The sequence below is a fragment of the Halichoerus grypus genome, chromosome 1, assembly GCF_964656455.1.
Source record: "Halichoerus grypus chromosome 1, mHalGry1.hap1.1, whole genome shotgun sequence".
Classification (NCBI taxonomy): Eukaryota; Metazoa; Chordata; class Mammalia; order Carnivora; family Phocidae; genus Halichoerus; species Halichoerus grypus.
This window is the reverse complement of record NC_135712.1, coordinates 186,419,264-186,439,588: the sequence shown is the minus strand read 5'-3', so window position 1 is coordinate 186,439,588 and position 20,325 is coordinate 186,419,264. Positions and strand designations below refer to the sequence as shown.

At 38.5% G+C, this 20,325-nt stretch overlaps 1 long non-coding RNA gene and 1 pseudogene across 1 annotated transcript in view; one reads left to right on the top strand and one right to left on the bottom strand.

Moving 5' to 3' along the window:
• Positions 1-7,952, bottom strand: part of LOC118552496 (uncharacterized) — a 141,001-nt gene extending 133,049 nt beyond the window's left edge. Inside the window, exon 1 of the long non-coding RNA XR_013443785.1 lies at positions 7,816-7,952. This is a non-coding gene — a long non-coding RNA (uncharacterized LOC118552496). The remainder of the gene's footprint in view (positions 1-7,815) is intronic.
• On the top strand, positions 2,899-4,750 carry LOC118538967 (nuclear transport factor 2 pseudogene; annotated as a pseudogene).
• Positions 7,953-20,325: the final 12,373 nt, after the last annotated feature.

Genomic DNA, 20,325 nt, shown 5'->3' with positions numbered 1-20,325 from the left:
TCCCATTAAAGAAAAATTTTTATTACATTGCTGAAATTTTCTACTTTTTCATTTGTTTCAAGTAAGTTTATAATTGATTGTTGAAGCATTTTTATGATGGCTGCTTTAAAATCCTTGTCGGATAATTCTAACATCTGATTTATGTTGGTGGATGTTGGCATCTATTGACTGCCTTCTCTCATTCAAGTTGTGATTTTCTTGGTTTTTGTATGGATGGATGATTTCACATTGGATTGTGGACACTTTGACAATTATGTTAGGAGACTCTAAGTCCTACTTAAATCTTTCATTTTAACAGGCAGTCACCTGTTCAGGTTTAATTTATAGGTCTTAGTCTATTTTTGTGGGCTGTGGTTTCATGGAATTTTAATTTTCTAAGCCTTTGGGGTATTATTTTTGGTCCGATTGGTTTATTTGGTACACCTCAAGCTCCCACTGGTTTCTGCTGGTGCGGCCTGAGAGCCCGGAAGGAATTTCCTCAGGCCTCAGGTGGCTCCGGGAAGGCTGGAGAGTCTCAGACTCGGCAGAAAAGGGCTGCTTATTTTTGATGGGGTTCCCAGTGCACCCTCCTTGTCAGTGGACTTGGATTTGCCTGATGTTGCCAGCAGGGCTCCTTTTTGATCTGCAGGAAGAATGAGCCCACTGGGCTGCCTTCTTTTGTTAGGTCACGAGTGGGCAAAGATGGGTCCTAGTCATCTTCTCTTGTTGGATGACAGCCTGCCACTATTTTGTTCCTTAACTCCTGAGGAAATCATCTCACTTTTCTCTTACAACGTTTTAGCATTACCCCCCTGCATCATTTCTGGGGTTTATATTTGTGCCTAGTCGGGGAGGAGCAAGGAGGAACTCATCTCGGCCATCTTGTCCTGACTGGAAGTCAGTCTCTTTCGTTTTAAAAAAGAAACTTGGTCTAAACAAGTAATAAATATTTTTTTTTCTTTGAGTCAGTTTCTACCTACCATAAAGAAGAGGCAACATTGGTACTGGTTTCAGCCTGCTTTTCCTCTCAGCTGTCTTGTTTTTTCTCTCTCCAACCTCCACTCCCCTCATCCGCCCCATCCCCTCCCATCTACTGAGGGATAATTTTGGAGTGATTTTTAAACGTATGAAAAACCAGTGGCAGGGAATGCAGAAACACAAAACAGGACAGGCTTCATGTTAGATTAAACACAAAGGGAGCTGTAAAACAGAGGTGTAAGCCTCAGTGGTTTTGTAGTGCTATTAAATTAATTCTGTGATTTAAAATAAGAGATTTAACGTTAATTCAATTAATTTTAATGACTGATGGAGCTTATATGTTTCAACAATCTTAGAGGTTATTTGTATTTAATACAGATTAAAGTGAACCAAAATAGAGCCCTAAAGGCATAATTTCAGATAGGTAGTAAGTGAGGATGTTATTTCATAGCAGTGAGCTTTGAAGTGTGATTGAGGGTAATTCAGTACACTCCTATTTTGGAGGAAGTTGTATTATCTTTAAAGAACAGATTCTAAAATTATCACTATTTTGTTATGTTTTTGATCATTTCATTTATTTTGAACTTAAAAAATTAAAGAATCATTAAGATTTTTAGGTTTGATCAAAACCAAGATTGAGCAGTATTGTTTTAAAGAATAACATGACACAAACTCCATCTTCCTATGGGGATGACTGGTAATTAGGCTGTAAGTTACAGGCTCTTGTCCACTGAGTATGAACTGTGGCACTGTTTTCCAGCTCTCTTTACAGATGTGGACTAAAAAGTGTGTCTTTGCTGACATTCACACTTAACACTCTGACACTATTCCTTCAAAATCCACCTTTGCTCCCCCTTGACAGGGGAAGTGTGACAGGTGTCGTGCACCTGTTCTACCATTGTCAAGCAGCTGTTTAATGCTTAAAAGACTTATGAGATAGAAAAAGGTTATGAGATGGACTTACATCCTTGATAATCTTATTTATTTCTTTATATCCCAATTGGGCTAAGGAAGTTCAGTTTAATTAAGCTGGGGTCATATGTGAGATGGGGCAAGTGTCTGATCTATTGCATCCTTTTTATCCCTTTATATTTTATCTCCTCATTCCTCATGAGCTTTTTTTTGAGTTTTTAAAAAAATGTAAAACATATTACATCCATAACATGCAAAGCAATCAATACTGGCAAGAGAAGAATTTTTTTAAACTTATTTATTTGAGAGAGAGTGTGAGAATGAGAGAGAGAGAGAGCACGAGCAGGAGGAGGAACAGAGAGAGAGAGGGAGAAGCAGACTCCCCACTGAGCAGGGAGCCCGGATGTGGGACTCCATCCGAGGACCCCAGGATCATGACATGAGCCAAAGGCAGACGCTTAACCAACTGAGCCACCCAGGCGCCCCAAGAGAAGAATTTATTTATTTAGCAAGATACAAATGTTTGATCTGCTTTAATCTAAAAAGCTTAGCTCTTATTTTACCTTCACTTTTTTCCTGCGTTAGAAGCATTCATCCCATTTTAGCAGGGCAGTCACCTCCATAGTCTACACTCCGGTAGAAAAAGCAAATGTTCTCCCTCACCATCTAGAAAATGTTAAATGCAGTTTTCCCTACACTTATGAAAAGAGAAATAGCTTTTCTTGTGGCTTATGATTTGTGCTCTGGATATATGGTTCTCTGGAGTCTAGAAGGAAACAAAAGAAGAGACAAATATTTTGTGTGGAGGATATAAAGAAAGCATGGAGGTGGGGAAATAAGTGACATGACTGATAAATACCAATGACATCACCCTGGGACACTTGTCCAAGAAGGCACTGTCCCATATAACCCATGACATGCCCAGTGAGTGAAACAAGAGAAGGAACATTGCAAAGAACATTGTTAAAATGTCCATGACCCACAATGTTTTGGAGTCATTGTGTGAATGAAAAATTTTCATTACTCATAATGCAGACCATGAAACCTGTGCCAGTTGGGACTCCAATTTGTACCAGGAGGAAACCCTATTTAATTCATACTAGCACATCACCAACTAACTGCCCTGCAGTGGTAATGTTCCACTATGCCATGACATTTTATACTGTCCTCATCCAATGACACCCGTTCATGCACCTCTCAACAATGTCATGGGACTTCTGAAAGACCAAGTTTCTAAAACAGGATAGTGATGAGTATGGCCCCTATTTATCTTGGAGATGATTCAGTCTGAAGATGTTTTTGAAAATCTAGGCTTTGGGGTGCCTGGGTGGCTCAGTCATTAAGCGTCTGCCTTTGGCTCAGGTCATGATCCCAGGGTCCTGGGATCGAGCCCCACATCGGGCTCCCTGCTCTGCGGGAAGCCTGCTTCTCCCTCTCCCACTCCCCCTGCTTGTGTTCCCTCTCTCTCTCTGTCAAATAAATAAATAAATAAATAAAATCTTTAAAAAAGCTTTGCACAGGCTGCAAGGAGGTCCCAACTATCAGGATCCACCTTCACTCTCACTGGAGAGAGACAGAAATAATGGTAGTCTCCAAGATTACTTATGCCTTAGCAGGGGCTCGGATTGGAAGAGCAAAGAGGGATGGCAAACAGAAGAGTAAAGAAGCGCAGAAAATGGACCTCTAGGTTCTTTCCTAATGCTATCTCTGAGTGACCTGACTTTGCCCCATAGCTGTTTCCTGCTCTTCAAGGTAATAGATTCTCCATATCTTTCAGTCATTGGGTAACCTTGCATTTCAGAGAAGCCTGGACTTATTACCAACCCCAGAGTGAGTCTAATTTGATCTTTGCCATTTGTGGTAATTCTATTTACCTTGCCAGTGATTGGCTTGAGAGTGGGCATATGATACATTTCTAATCAATGGTATATGAGGGTTACACCACTAGGACTTCTAGAAATTCTTCCTGGCTGTCAAGAAGAGAGGTCTAAGGAAGAAATAAATTTTCTTTCCCCCTTTCCTACATCTTGATATATATTAAGGTTGACACGCCTGCAACTGCCAGAGTAATCTCATTAACCATGAGGAGAAGCTAAGAGATTTGAGAAGAATTTGAACTGGAGCAAAAATAAGATTTAGCCACTCAGTTAACCAACCCTAAAATGGCCCTACTTTTAGCTATTGGATAGATAAGAAAATAAATCTTTCCTATTGTTTAAGCCAATTATAGTTGAAATTTTTGTTACCTCCAGCCAAAAAACATACCAAATGAATAAATAATCTGATGAAAAAAATATTTTGCATTGTCTCACGAGCTCCTTGTGGACTCATGATTATCTAAGAATCAAATTATTTTCTTTCTGGTAATGGATTATACTTACATCCCCTTCTAGGTGTCTCTGAGATTGCATAGACTATACTCTTTGCAAGAATCTTTCTATAGCCTGCGACCATCATGTCAGCCCCTTGGGTCTCAACGAGGCTGGGTGACACTCAGAACGGGAGACAAGCCAATTTGGGAGCAGATTGGATCCAGCTTCATTCAACATTAATACCAGTTATTTGATTAACGACAGAACCCAATGAGGTGCAATTTATATTGATGCATCATGCCTAATGTGGGAAGGACAGCAGTCCAGGGGAAAGCTGCCATGTGGAGAAGTTGTCTAGCCTTCCATTCCAGAAAATGCAACACAGCATCACAGTGCAGGACCATCAGCCCACATCAGACAGCTGCATCATCAGCATTGTTGTGGGCCAGCTCAAGACTGATGGAGACCCCATCATAAGGTTCCACCAGATGTTCCTGTTAAAGAACATCATCAATGCTTGGGTTTGCACCAATGACACGTTCAGGTTTGCCCAGCACAACTTTGGCTGAAGTCTTCCCAGCCAGGCACTCATGCTGTTTTCTCCTCCTTCCTCTTCCTGATATTATTCACAATCCTCCACATGCTTCAAATACCATACACAAATGAGCAGGGCCACGGTGGGAGCAGGCACAGTGTACTGCTGCTGCTAATGTATTGGGCATGATGTTTGGACGCTAGACTAGTTGCATCTGACAGAAATTTGTGTTGTACCAGCGCATGCCTTGGAAGGACTTAAGTAATACAAAAGGTTGTCTTTTTTTTTTAATCTACTGATAAGTTGCTCTAGTAACCCAAAGAAGTGAAGGAGAAAGCAGTTGCCTCACCACCCAGATATTGATTTGTTTGGATGTTTCAATGCCCCATGATACAGTAAAACTACAAAAATTTTCTTAACAAAAAAGAAGAAGAAGAAGAAGAATCATCTTTCTATATTTATCCAGCATTTCTTTCAACACAGTCAATATGGGGAGTAACACTGAGGAAAGGATACCCTTTATTAGAATCTGAATTCATAAAATATTATATAAGAAAATAAAAGATATATGAATACATATACAAATTTTAAACCAAAGAGGGAAATACTCATTTCCAGAAATGCAAAGCAAACTCAGATCAGAAGGGTGAGAAGGAGCTTAGGTTAAAATGTATTAGAGTATTATGATAAGCAGGTATAGGTTCCAGGTATAGGTTCAAGGTGTAGGTTCAGCTGGATTTGGGGGTTTGTACATCAGTACGGAGAAGGTAGTCTAGGACACAGGCCCCATTCATTCAGGGAACTAGAGCTGAGATACCTACAACAAGCCATGAGTTACAGGGAAGACTCCACCCCTGCCAGCTGCGGAAAGCAGCAAGGAAGTGTGCAGCATATCCAGGGTTGAGATTAGAAAAAAGTAACTTCTTAAAATGCAAAACCACCATCATGTGAATGAGCAGGTCCAAATTCATACCAACAGTATGGGGCAGGAGCTCCTAATTGAGAAGTCAATATAAAAATTGACCCAGAAATAGTGAAACCACAGACTCTCTGAAGAGGCAAAGCCAATATACCCCAACAGGGCTATTTCCATAGCTCAGGGAACCCAGGATACCACGGACATCAGTCTCCACTGAAGATTAGCTGCCAGTTGAAGATTTGAACCACAGGAGAAAGTGAATTACTGGGATGGAGTGTGAGAGGGTGCAACAAAAAGAGGAATTTATACATTAAGAATGAGAAATAGAAAATCATCTAAAAGAGGCTTTACAATAACTTTTTTTACTTTTTTAAAATTTTATTTTATTATGTTAATCACCATACATTACATCATTAGTTTTTGATGTAATGTTCCATGATTCATTGTTTGCATATAACACCCAGTGCTCCATTCAATACATGCCCTCTTTAATACCCATCACCAGGCTAACCCATCCCCCCACCCCCCTCCCCTCTAGAACCCTCAGTTTGTTTTTCAGAGTCCGTCGTCTCTCATGGTTCATCTCCCACCTCTGATTCCCCCCCCCTTCATTTTTCCCTTCCTACTATCTTCTTTTTTTTTTTTTAACATATAATGTATTATTGGTTTCAGAGGTACTTATTTTTTTAAATGTATATATAGGTAAAGAGGAAGTAGAAAAGATAAATACACAGGAAAAAAAATAATGTATATATTGGAACATAGCTCTAAGGAAATGACCTAGAATGTGAAATAGAGAAATAATAAGAGAAGCTGAGATATGGAAGATAGGAAGACAGGGTCTAAAATATGTCTGATAGGAATTCTAGCATAAAATTAAATGAATATGGGTGACTTAATGTTATAAAAGAAAGTGGCTGAGAATTTTCCAGAATTCAAAAAAAGTCATTGATCCTAAGATTTTAAGGAGCTAAAAACAAATTCATATCTAAAAGAATCACTGTAGTAAAACTGCAGAATATTAAAGAGAAGTAAAATTCTTAAATCCTACTAGAGATTAAAATACATATTCCTATAAAGGAAGGACAATTAGATTCACAAAGACGTGTTAGTTGGCATAATAGCTGGTATTTACTCAGTGACAGATGTGGGCTCGACATTGTTTTAAGAATCTCTTAGTTAACGTTCACAGCAACCTGACGGGGGGGAGATACTGTTGCTATCCCCATTTCACAGATAGATACAGAATAATGGACGAAAGACAATGGAATAATATATTCAAAATGGTGAGGCATAATTCTGTCCGTAGCTCTCTTCACCAAGAGTGACGCCGGGGGATTTTTTCTTTCTTTCCTGATGGATGCATTTAATAATCCATAAACATTTAAAGAGTTGAGTAATAATATAGAATATATGTTAAATACAGTCACACCAGATATGTCACATTGTCCTAAGTTCATCAGAGTTACATATATGGTCATATTGTGTGTGGTGAGCAGGGCAGAAACTGGTGGAGAAGATAGTTTTTAACTGAATCTTTGTTTTTCACTGCCCAACCAGATTAACTTAAAGAAGCTGCAAAATAAAATATGCAGGTTAAACTGGGCCAGGGATTCCTTTCCAAATATTCCTATAGCACAAAAGATGGTCTTTTATATCAGTAAAACAAGAGCTCTTTAAGTATTTCAAACCAAAAAAAAAAAAAAAAAGTCCAATACAGGGAATTGCTTACTTAGGGATGGAACAGCTAAAGAACCAAAGAGCACAATGAAGCAACCCTACATTTAGCAAAAGCAAGGCAGCTACAACCAACCCAGGGCTGGAGTGAGAAAAGCAGGAGATAGCTGTACCAGAGTTGAGGAATCAGGGTCACCTGGTGGGCCTGTCTAGTTAGAACTGAGATCATGGAAGAGAGGGACATCCTCTAGGAACTGGAGCCACCCACTATTGCAGCATCTCCAGGAATTGCCACCTGAAACAGAGCCAGGAGCAGGGGGGGATATCCTGGCTTTTATCCATCCCTAGCTCTCCACACTTCCACCAGAGCCTTCGATTAGCTAAACCCATCTAGAAGCAGAAGGCAAGAGAGCACAGGAAATGTAGTGTCCTGCAATACACACACCCAGGCAGATAAGTGCAGAGAATGGATCTGAGAACAAATATGCAAGTGATCAACTCACCCCCAGCCGATGAATTCAGGAGAATCAGTGCAAAGCCTTTTAGCATGAGGGCAGACGTTTAAGTGTCAGAGGCCTGTTCAGTGTCTGCTCTGTTCTCTAACTCTTCCATCTGCCTGAGTTCCTCCATTTTAGCTTGCTAGCCCATGTGGGTGTGAAAGTGGCATATGCATTTTGTGTGGGAATGACTAAACTGATTCCTCTTTTGTGCAAAGGCATTGCTTCTTTCCAATGAGAGTGCTGTTTTAAAGGCTCTACAAATGCAAACTTCACTTAAGACCATCCATCTATTGAGTTTTTGCAATATATACGTCCTCTCAAAGCTACTCTGCCTAGAAGCTAATAGTGGAATGTAAAAATAATAGCGTTAGCTGTCTTTCAGCCTGGCTTTTCTTCTTTGTATTCTAAGTAACTCATGTAGGCAGACATAGAAAGCTCCTCTTATTTGCATTTATTTTGCCCACAGAAAATTTACAGTTCACATGACTGCTCCACTTCAAAGAAATAATCAAAACACAAATTGCTTGAAATATAAAGACAGGAGCTCAGAAAAACTAGGATAAGGAAGAAAAATTAGGGCACATTTTAAACATAAATGAAAGGTGTTTTTGCCATGGCTATCTTCAACTTCTATCACTAAAGCACAAGTAGAAAGGAATTTTGAGAACTGCTTAGTTCATAGAAACTTCATCCTTCCTGAAATTTTATTTTTGACCAATTGAACAAGAAAAGATATCAATGTCAAATCTCTGTTTTCATCTGGGGTAGATAACCAGAAACTATAATACAATTTTTCTTGAATCACAGTTAAGCAGTAACTACTAGTCATCTTTATCCACTATCAAAAGAAAATCATTTGAAGAATATGCTATTAATCAAATGAAAAGTGTTAACTTTCATTTGAAATATGTAATTGTCTATAATATTAAATTTTAGCCAAAACATTTTTTGTTCATCTATTAGCTTTGATAGAAGTTCATGGTTTAATGAAATATCACAGTATTAACTCTGTTAGGCAATTTTTGGTGATAGAAAATACGCTATTTTTGGGTGATGGTGTAGTCAATTGTCAACTAATGTGTCCAGAACTAAGGTAGATTTTATAAACTATCCCAATTCTCAAAAACTTTTGTGCTGTCAATAGGCAATGATTTTGACTTTTGAACTGCCTGTGTTTGTACATTTTCTTCTTAACATTCAGTGCATATAGTTAGTATCACCTTATCAATTACCTAAGAAAGCTTTGTTGAGAGTGTGTGTGTGTGTGTGTGTGTGTGTGTGTGTGTGTGGCATATCTCATAAAGAACATTAGCACCCTCTTCTGGATGACTTTTGAGGCTGTAATGAAAATATTCTGTCAATCTCTTCCCATTTCCTAACAATGAACAGCTTGAATATTCATTAACTTTGTTCCTGATTAAAGCACAACGTCTGAGTAATTTAATTATACCATATATTTCTGAAACACTGATAAGTGCTAGAGTCAAAAAAACACTTCATTGCTAAATGTTACCCACTGGGAATAAGTGTTTGTCTTATGAAAAGGAAAAAAAAAAATGCTGCTTCTACATTTCTCAGATTGAGTGTCCAATGACTCTTAAATATACCGAGCTATGCAAGGAGGAAGGAGCACAAGGACAGACAAGGAGAGCAGACATATACATTCTTCTGCCAGCTGTCAGTGCTTCAAGGAAAAGTTTATGCTCTCGTATGCTTTAATATCAGCCATGACATAATTCAATATTCTTTTATTCAACTGGATTTTTAAAAAATCAGATACCTTTTAAATCACACTGCCTACAGTTCCACAGAAGCATCTGTGATAGATATCATATGAGGCTGATGATGAAGATGTGATACACTTGCTTGATTCATTCATTCACTCACTCATTCATTCTACAAATATTTAGTGAGCATTTATTGTGTGCCAAGCACTCTTCTGTGTCCTGGAGATACAGGGAACAGACTTAAGCTCCTGACATCATTGAGACTACATTTATGAGTGAAGATAGATACAATGCAGAAGTATATACACCGTATGTCACATGATAATAAATTCTATGTAGGAAAATGAGACAGAGTAAATGGAATAAGAAGTGTTGGTATGTGGGGGGTGAGTATTTTATACAAAGTGGTCAGAAATGTGCTATTGATAAGGTGACATTAGCAGAGACATGAGGTAAGTGCAAGTTTACACCTTGTGGATATCAGAGAAAGAGCATTCCAGGTGGAAGGAGCAGCAAGTTTAAGCCCTTTGAGGTCCGGCCCTGGATTCCCTTTAAATACTTCCAATGCTGTGGAGCAACTCAGCATGTAACAGAAGTTAAGAGCCTGCCTGAGCTTTGGAATTCAAAAACTTGGATAAGATGCTATATATTAGCAATTGACAAATTACTTAAAATCTCTGAGCCGTTTTTTTCTCTTCCATAAAATGGAGATTTCTACAATTTCATTCTTCCCAGGATTATTGTAAAAATTAAGTGACATATTGCAAGCAGAATTTAACACTGTGCTTAAGTTGGCATTGTGCTTAAGTTCAATAAATGTTAGCTATTAAAGGGAAAAATGCTTCTCAGGGACACTTGAATTTTCTGCAACATTTACATATTAAATGGATCACATGTGTTGAACTGGAATGCTCTTCTAAATACTAGTCAAAAATCAGAAGGTTGTTTTTTTTTTTTCTGTGAGCAGAAATGTTTCTTTTTCTGTGTTGTCCTGGACAAGCTACTTTACCATCATGAACCTTAGGTTTTGCAAAATGAGGTTACTAAATTAAATCAGTCACTGCAGTCTGAAGCCTCCAGGGAGTATGAGAGCTACTATTCCTGTTCTAAACCCCTGAATAAAATGTTAAATTACTTCTGATAAAGGTAATGAGAGCCTAGACTATTAGGTTTGCTTTGGGCTGAATTATGAAGCATGAAGGTCTCTGGCTGAGGAGGGTGACAATCTGGCCAAGGTGCTATCCCAAAAAGTTGTCCAATTTACATTTACTTGAAGAGCACTGCTTCCTTAAACACCTGTATTGAGATATTTTCAAAGGGCTCCATCATCCAAATCTAACTCCAACACCTTCACTACCACTGAGCCTCATCCACAGGATTAATTCTCCTTCCAACCCTTCTTTCCAAATCCCATTCGTTTTTCTTTCTCTTGAGGGAAGGCCCTTTCCAAACTCACTCAGTAAGTCAGCTAAATATGGTGAGATGAAGGATCAGAAGACTGGGGGCCGGGGGGGCGCTGGCGGGAAGGGACTAAAGGAGCTGGAAGTAGAGGAAGGAGTCCCCCCTAGGACCATATCCCATAAGATAGGATGTGGAATCAGGAATCTAGTCTATTCCTCATAAAGCCTTTTTGTCCATGTTTGAAAAATTGTCAGAGGGTCATGTAACACAGACTGCCTTACTCATCCTTATAATCTTTAAAAAGGATTAAACAGAACTGGTCAGAGCACTGAAAGGACAGCTCACTGCCCAGAGGCAAAGTAATGTACAGGAGGCCTTGGCATTGCTAGCTATTAAGTAGTACTTCCAGCAAAGTCTATTTCAAGAAATGCCATGTTAAAAATCTCCTTCCTTTTTCCTTGTAGAATTTATCAGACCCCCAGAACCTGTTAATGCTGATTCTGCAACTTACTGGATTTTGACTCTGGGAAAGTTTTTCAACCTCTCTGAGTGTCAGGCTGTTTGTAAAAATCATGATAATTAGCCAGCAGAGTCTCCTGGCACATAGTATGGCTTCAAGACATGGTAGCAGTTATCAAGATAAAGGGGAAGTGTGCTGGTTCTAAGGAATTATGCATATTGTAAGGTGCTTTCTAGCTGTAAGATAGTATGCTAATTACAGTAAGGTACAGGTAAGTAAGTAGGAAATAGAAAATATACAGAATGGGCATGAAGATCTGAAGAATGAAAACTCAGACACTTTAGATGTTACATAATTTAGGTGTGGAAGAATTAACCACTCAGTTGGCAATCAGGCCTCGTTTATTCCTCCTGAAGTTCTTACATGATAGCAAATCAATTATAGTGGAAACTCTGAGGCAGCGACAACATAGGACGTGTGAAATGAATGCTCTGCAACCAAGTGCATGGAGACCAAAATCCATTGTACTAATTAGTTATTGGGATCTTTGCATAATTACACAAGCTCAAGGGACATTTACTGATTTTGTCAGCTCTCATGGTTGCTATCATGGGATATCATTGGGACCAATGCCATCTTGATAAGAACTAGCTCTGTATTTGCAGTGTGGAGATATTATAACATTGTCAAAGCATAATTATTAGCTCTGTGTTGGTGACTCAGTTGTTCACTTTCAGTTTTGTTTTGTTCCTAACCCTATATAATAGTTATTTAGTTGCTGTCAGATGAAGTAGAGACTGGGAAATAGTTGCCTTAAATTCTATGTAATCTGCCTCCCCGAAACAAAAATAAACAAATATATAACTCTTGAAAAAAATTTCTATTAAAACCACTTTAGGATTACTTAACACAACGTTTTTCATGTCAATAAGCATTTCAGGAAACACCAGGTGCAAAAGGCTAGAACAATGTGAGAAGGTGTTCAATCTCTCTTTGAATTAAAGACATGGGAAATCAGAAAACCAGGAAATAATACTTGCAGCTATCGGATTGAAAAAGATTTAAATATGTGATAAAACCCTAGTGGCTAAAGCTATGGAGAAGCAGGCACTTCTACACAAGATTGTGATGATTTTAACCTTTCTGGAGGGGAAATATTATGATATCCATCAGTATTTAAATTACACTTTCCCTTGCCCTTTTCCCTGGGAATTCCAACGCTAGCATTTTTATTGTCAATATGCTTACATAAATTTTCAAGATATATGGGCAAAGATGCTTATTGTGGCTTATAGCAACAGCAACAACGACCAATGGAAACAACAGAAATTACTACCTATAAGAATCATAAGTAGGGCATAGATACATGTGACTAGATAACATTTTGTAATATTACCTGTTTTTTGGGCGGGGGGAGGTTGATTGAATATCTTTTCCACCTGGTGTATTGGATGCCTTGCTTCAGAGGACAAGTGGCACGGCAGAATGCAAATAACAAATACACAGAGGACGTTTGGCTTTTGAGTTTAGAAGCTTGTGAACTAAGAGAAACTTACCTATGTGCCCCCCTAAATAAAAATTTCCTGGGTTGGGGGAAGGGAAGGAGTTACTAGGAGAGCATATATGTGTACTAGAAAAGAACCTTCCATTTAAGGCTGAATTCAGGGATGGGAAGTAACAAAAGCTACAGATCATTTTGCTGAGTCTAAGAGAAAAGAAAACTTGCTTCTTAGGAAGATGCCTGCATATGACTAGAATCCCCACGACCACTCCCATGACCAATTTTGACAGGATCCTGATATAGTGCTGTGAGAATAGAATAGGAATAGCTTCCAAATGCCATCGTGGCTCAGTAATCCCCTGTGTCTGAGAGTGATGGAGACACATCAGGGACATCCAAAGGATCTAAGGGAAATGGAGTAGGAGTCAGGGATGATCATCAGAGATATACATGGGGTAGTGCTTGAGGATCAGATGGGACAGTACACATCTCAGCATCTGTCAGCATGGAAAGACAACAGCAAACAAGATGTCACACCATGCCCCAGAACCTCGGCTCTACAAAAGTTTCATGGAACTCAGGTAAACGCCATGCAGGAAAACCTTAAACTGGCAGAGATTACGTTTTGGCCACCCAAGGGAATTGAGTCCTGAGATAAAATTAAGTTTAAGAGAAATAAAGTTAATTGAATGTCTTCCTTACCTGAGTTCTTGGAATGAGATAGTCTCTCACTTCACATACCATGGAGTAATATGTACCAAAAATAATGAGGCAAGTAAATATGCTCCGATGTGAAAGATCTGCAAGATAAATTTTAAATTAAAAAAGCAAGGGAAAAAACAATTTGAATAGTATGAATCCATTTGCATAAAAATGTTTTATGTTCTAAATGTTTCAAGGATATGGAAGAAATGATCAACTGATTTCCTCTAGAGCCTGAGACTTTTCATTTTATAACATTTTATAAAGATTTTTTTAAACCAAGAGCATATATTACTGTTATAAAACATATTTATAATGCATAATAAAATATCCTTTTCATTGTTATGCCATGTTTTGTGATCCATTACATTGAATTAGAATTCCATTTATGTAGCATTTATTTCAATAACTTCAGAATAAAGGATGAAAACATGGGTCTTAAATATCTTTTTAGTGTAGCATAAAGCTGACAAAGAGAACTCATTTGGTTTTCTTTTTCGGTGACAAAGGGTGTTGCAATGTGCCTTTAAGGAAAACAACTCTCCCTACATCATTGCTGTAAAAGTGAACATTCAATTTTTCTCACCACAAAGGTACAGAAAATTTTTCTAAAAATGTGTTGATAATCGGAACAAAGACATATGACTTGAAGAACTGGACAAAGTCATACATTTTCATATGCTCATACATGTAGGTAAATAGACACTGAACATATCACCAGAACTTAAATACACAGATAAGATGGCTGCTTTCAAAGTCATCTTGCAGTTATTCTAAGTCACTAAAAATATTCAGTAAGCCATTTTTGGGAATTGCTTTTAGAATTGATAGCATATTTTTTTGAATGTTCTAACAGGTGACAAGTAATCGTCATTTGAGGGTGGATTTAAATTTTAATAGCAGCTAACAGCCATTTAGAGTCAAGTATGGTGAATAAGGCAGTTGTTCAATGAGGTAATAAATTTACAGTTAAAAAACAAGTGGGGTAATGATAGAATAACATGATTTATTCTACAAACTCTGGAGGAAAGGACATCTATCCCCCAAAAGAAACTCTTCAATGTCTTAAAAACTGCAGTATCATTTGAACAACTGCATTGCCTTTCTACCAGTCTGCTTTAAAATAATAATTTTTTTTTTCTTCATAGAAGTGTAATTTTTTTCCTTCTTTTTTTTTTATTTTTTTTAAATTTTTTTATTGTTATGTTAATCCCCATACATTACATCATTAGTTTTAGATGTAGTGTTCCATGATTCATTGTTTGTGCATAACACCCAGTACTCCATGCAGAACATGCCCTCCTCAATACCCATCACCAGGCTAACCCATCCTCCCACCCCCCTCCCCTCTAGAACCCTCAGTTTGTTTTTCAGAGTCCATCATCACTCATGGTTCTTCTCCCCCTCCGATTTCCCCCCCTTCATTCTTCCCCTCCTGCTACATTCTTCTTCTTCTTTTTTTCTTTCTTAACATATATTGCATTATTTGTTTCAGAGGTACAGATCTGAGATTCAACAGTCTTGCACAATTCACAGCACTTACCAGAACACATACCCTCCCCAGTGTCCACCACCCAGTCACCCCATCCCTCCCACCCCACCCCCCACTTCAGCAACCCTTAGTTTGTTTCCTGAGATTAAGAATTCCTCATATCAGTGAGGTCATATGATACATGTCTTTCTCTGTTTGACTTATTTCGCTCAGCATAATACCCTCCAGTTCCATCCACGTCGTTGCAAATGGCAAGATCTCATTCCTTTTGATGGCTGCATAATATTCCATTGTATGTATATACCACATCTTCTTTATCCATTCATCTGTTGATGGACATCTTGGCTCTTTCCACAGTTTGGCTATTGTGGACATTGCTGCTATAAACATCGGGGTGCACGTACCCTTTCGGGTCCCTACTTTTGTATCTTTGGGGTAAATACCCAGGAGTGCAATTGCTGGATCATATGGTAGCTCTATTTTCAACTTTTTGAGGAACCTCCATACTGTTTTCCAGAGTGGCTGCACCAGCTTGCATTCCCACCAACAGTGTAGGACGGTTCCCCTTTCTCCGCATCCCCGCCAACATCTGTCATTTCCTGACTTGTTAATTTTAGCCATTCTGACTGGTGTGAGGTGGTATCTCATTGAGGTTTTGATTTGGATTTCCCTGATGCCGAGCGATATTGAACACTTTTTCATGTGTCTGTTGGCCATTTGGATGTCTTCTTTGGAAAAATGTCTGTTCATGTCTTCTGCCCATTTCTTGATTGGATTCTTTGTTCTTTTGGTGTTGAGTTTGATGAGTTCTTTATAGATTTTGGATACTAGCCCTTTATCTGATATGTCATTTGCAAATAGCTTCTCCCATTCTGTCAGTTGTCTTTTGGTTTTGTTGACTGTTTCCTTTGCTTTGCAAAAGCTTTTTATCTTGATGAAGTCCCAATAGTTCATTTTTGCCCTTGCTTCCCTTGCCTTTGGCGATGTTTCTAGGAAGAAGTTGCTGCAGCTGAGGTCGAAGAGGTTGCTGCCTGTGTTCTCCTTTAGGATTTTGATGGACTCCTGTCTCACATTGAGGTCTTTCAACCATTTGGAGTCTATTTTTGTGTGTGGTGTAAGGAAATGGTCTAGTTTCATTCTTCTGCATGTGGCTGTCCAATTTTCCCAACACCATTTGTTGAAGAGACAGTCTTTTTTCCATTGGACATTCTTTCCTGCTTTGTCAAAGATTAGTTGACCATAGAGTTGAGGGTCCATTTCTGGGCTCTCTATTCTGTTCCATTGATCTATGTGTCTGTTTTTGTGCCAGTACCATACTGTCTTGATGATGACAGCTTTGTAGTAGAGCTGGAAGTCCGGAATTGTGATGCCGCCAGCTTTGCTTTTCTTTTTCAACATTCCTCTGGCTATGCGGGGTCTTTTCTGGTTCCATACAAATTTTAGGATTATTTGTTCCATTTCTTTGAAGAAAGTGGATGGTATTTTGATGGGGATTGCATTGAATGTGTAGATTGCTCTAGGTAGGATTGACATCTTCACAATATTTGTTCTTCCAATCCATGAGCATGGAACGTTTTTCCATTTCTTTGTGTCTTCCTCAATTTCTTTCATGAGTGTTTTATAGTTTTCTGAGTACAGATCCTTTGCCTCTTTGGTTAGATTTATGCCTAGGTATCTTATGGTTTTGGGTGCAATTGTAAATGGGATCGACTCCTTAATTTCTCTTTCTTCTGACTTGTTGTTGGTGTATAGGAATGCCACTGACTTCTGTGCATTGATTTTATATCCTGCCACTTTACTGAATTCCTGTATGAGTTCTAGCAGTTTTGGGGTGGAGTCTTTGGGATTTTCCACATAAAGTATCATATCATCTGCAAAGAGTGAGAGTTTGACTTCTTCTTTGCCAATTTGGATGCCTTTGATTTCTTTTTGTTGTCTGATTGCTGTAGCTAGGACTTCCAATACTATGTTGAATAGCAGTGGTGATAGTGGACATCCCTGCCGCGTTCCTGACCTTAGGGGGAAAGCTCTCAGTGTTTCCCCATTGAGAATGATATTCGCTGTAGGTTTTTCATAGACGGCTTTTATGATATTGAGGTATGTACCCTCTATCCCTATACTCTGAAGAGTTTTGATCAAGAAAGGATGCTGTACTTTGTCAAATGCTTTTTCTGCATCTATTGAGAGGATCATATGATTCTTGTTCTTTCTTTTGTTAATGTATTGTATCACATTGATTGATTTGTGGATGTTGAACCAACCTTGCAGCCCAGGGATAAATCCGACTTGGTCGTGGTGAATGATCCTTTTAATGTACTGTTGGATCCTATTGGCTAGTATTTTGGTGAGAATTTTTGCATCCATGTTCATCAGGGATATTGGTCTGTAATTCTCCTTTTTGATGGGGTCTTTGTCTGGTTTTGGGATCAAGGTAATGGTGGCCTCATAAAAGGAGTTTGGAAGTTTTCCTTCCATTTCTATTTTTTGGAACAGTTTCAGAAGGATAGGTATTAATTCTTCTTTAAATGTTTGGTAGAATTCCCCTGGGAAGCCATCTGGCCCTGGGCTTTTGTGTTTTGGGAGATTTTTGATGACTGCTTCAATTTCCTTAGTGGTTATAGGTCTGTTCAGGTTTTCTATTTCTTCCTGGTTCAGTTTTGGTAGTTGATACATCTCTAGGAATGCATCCATTACTTCCAGGTTATCTAATTTGCTGGCATAGAGTTGCTCATAATATGTTCTTATAATTGTTTGTATTTCTTTGGTGTTGGTTGTGATTTCTCCTCTTTCATTCATGATTTTGTTGATTTGGGTCATTTCTCTTTTCTTTTTGATAAGTCTGGCCAGGGGCTTATCAATCTTGTTAATTCTTTCAAAGAACCAGCTCCTAGTTTCGTTGATCTGTTCTACTGTTCTTTTGGTTTCTATTTCATTGATTTCTGCTCTGATCTTTATTATTTCTCTTCTCCTCTGGGTTTAGGCTCTATTTGCTGTTCTTTCTCCAGCTCCTTTAGGTGTAGGGTTAGGTTGTGTACTTGAGACCTTTCTTGTTTCTTGAGAAAGGCTTGTATTGCTATATACTTTCCTCTCAGGACTGCCTTTGCTGTATCCCAAAGATTTTGAATAGTTGTGTTTTCATTTTCATTGGTTTCCATGAATTTTTTTAATTCTTCTTTAATTTCCTGGTTGACCCATTCATTCTTCAGTAGGATGCTCTTTAGCCTCCATGTATTTGAGTTCTTTCTGACTTTCCTCTTGTGATTGAGTCCTAGTTTCAAAGCATCGTGGTCTGAAAATATGCAGGGGATGATCCCAATCTTCTGGTACCGGTTGAGACCTGATTTATGACCTAGGATGTGATCTATTCTGGAGAATGTTCCATGGGCACTAGAGAAGAATGTGTATTCCGTTGCTTTGGGATGGAATGTTCTGAATATGTCTGTGAAGTCCATTTGGTCCAGTGTGTCATTTAAAGTCTTTATTTCCTTGTTGATCTTTTGCTTAGACGATCTGTCCATTTCAGTGAGGGGGGTGTTAAAGTCCCCCACTATTATTGTATTGTTGTCGATGTGTTTCGTTGCTTTTGTTATTAATTGCCTTATATAATTGGCTGCTCCCATGTTAGGGGCATAGATATTTACAATTGTTAGATCTTCTTGTTGGATAGACCCTTTAAGTAGGATATAGTGTCCTTCCTCATCTCTTATTACAGTCTTTGGTTTAAAATCTAATTTGTCTGATATAAGGATTGCCACCCCAGCTTTCTTTTGGTGTCCATTAGCATGGTAAATGGTTTTACACCCCCTCACTTTCAATCTGGGGGTGTCTTTGGGTCTAAAATGAGTCTCTTGCAGACAGCATATTGATGGGTCTTGTTTTTTAATCCAATCTGATAGCCTGTGTCTTTTGATTGGGGCATTTAGCCCATTTACATTCAGGGTAACTATTGAAAGATAGGAATTTAGTGCCATTGTATTGCCTGTAAAGTGACTGTTACTGTATATTGTTTGTGTTCCTTTCTGGTCTATGTTGCTTTTAGGCTCTCTCTTTGCTTAGAGGACCCCTTTCAATATTTCTTGTAGGGCTGGTTTTGTGTTTGCAAATTCCTTTAGTTTTTGTTTGTCCTGGAAGCTTTTTATCTCTCCTTCAATTTTCAATGACAGCCTAGCTGGATATAGTATTCTTGGCTGCATATTTTTCTCATTTAGTGCCCTGAATATGTCCTGCCAGTCCTTTCTGGCCTGCCAGGTCTCTGTGGATAAGTCTGTTGCCAATCTAATGTTTCTACCATTGTAGGTTACATATCTCTTCTCCCGAGCTGCTTTCAGGATTTTCTCTTTGTCTCTGAGACTCGTAAGTTTTACTATTAGATGTCAGGGTGTTGACCTATTTTTATTGATTTTGAGAGGGGTTCTCTGTGCTTCCTGGATTTTGATGCCTGTTTCCTTCCCCAAATTAGGGAAGTTCTCTGCTATAATTTGCTCCAGTATACCTTCTGCCCCTCTCTCTCTTTCTTCTTCTTCTGGGATCCCAATTATTCTAATGTTGTTTCGTCTTATGGTATCGTTTATCTCTCGAATTCTGCCCTCGTGATCCAGTAGTTGTTTATCTCTCTTTTTCTCAGCTTCTTTATTTTCCATCATTTGGTCTTCTATCTCACTGATTCTTTCTTCTGCCTCATTTATCCTAGCAGTTAGCGCCCCCATATTTGATTGCACCTCATTAATAGCCTTTTTGATTTCTACTTGGTTAGATTTTAGTTCTTTTACTTCTCCAGAAAGGGTTTCTCTAATAACTTCCATGCTTTTTTCAAGCCCAGCTAGTATCTTTAAAGTGATGATTCTGAACTCTAGATCTGACATCGTACTAATGTCCGTATTGAGTAGGTCCCTGGCAGTCGGTACTACCTCTTGTTCTTTTTGTTGAGGTGATTTTTTCCGTCTTGTCATTTTGTGCAGAGGAGAATAGATTAATGAGAGAACAAAATGCTAGCAGGGTAACAACGTTCCCAGAAAATATACTCTAAACAAATCAGAAAAGACCTGAAGCAGTGGGAAAAGAAAGGGAAAGAGAGAAAAAAGAAAAAGAAAGAAAAAAAGAAAAAAGATAAAGATAAAGATAAAGATAAAAACAAACAAAAGCAGAACAAAACAAAACAAAACAAAAACAGAATGTGATCCAATATGATCAGGCTGGTTTATAGATCAGTGCCACACACTAGATTTTGGGT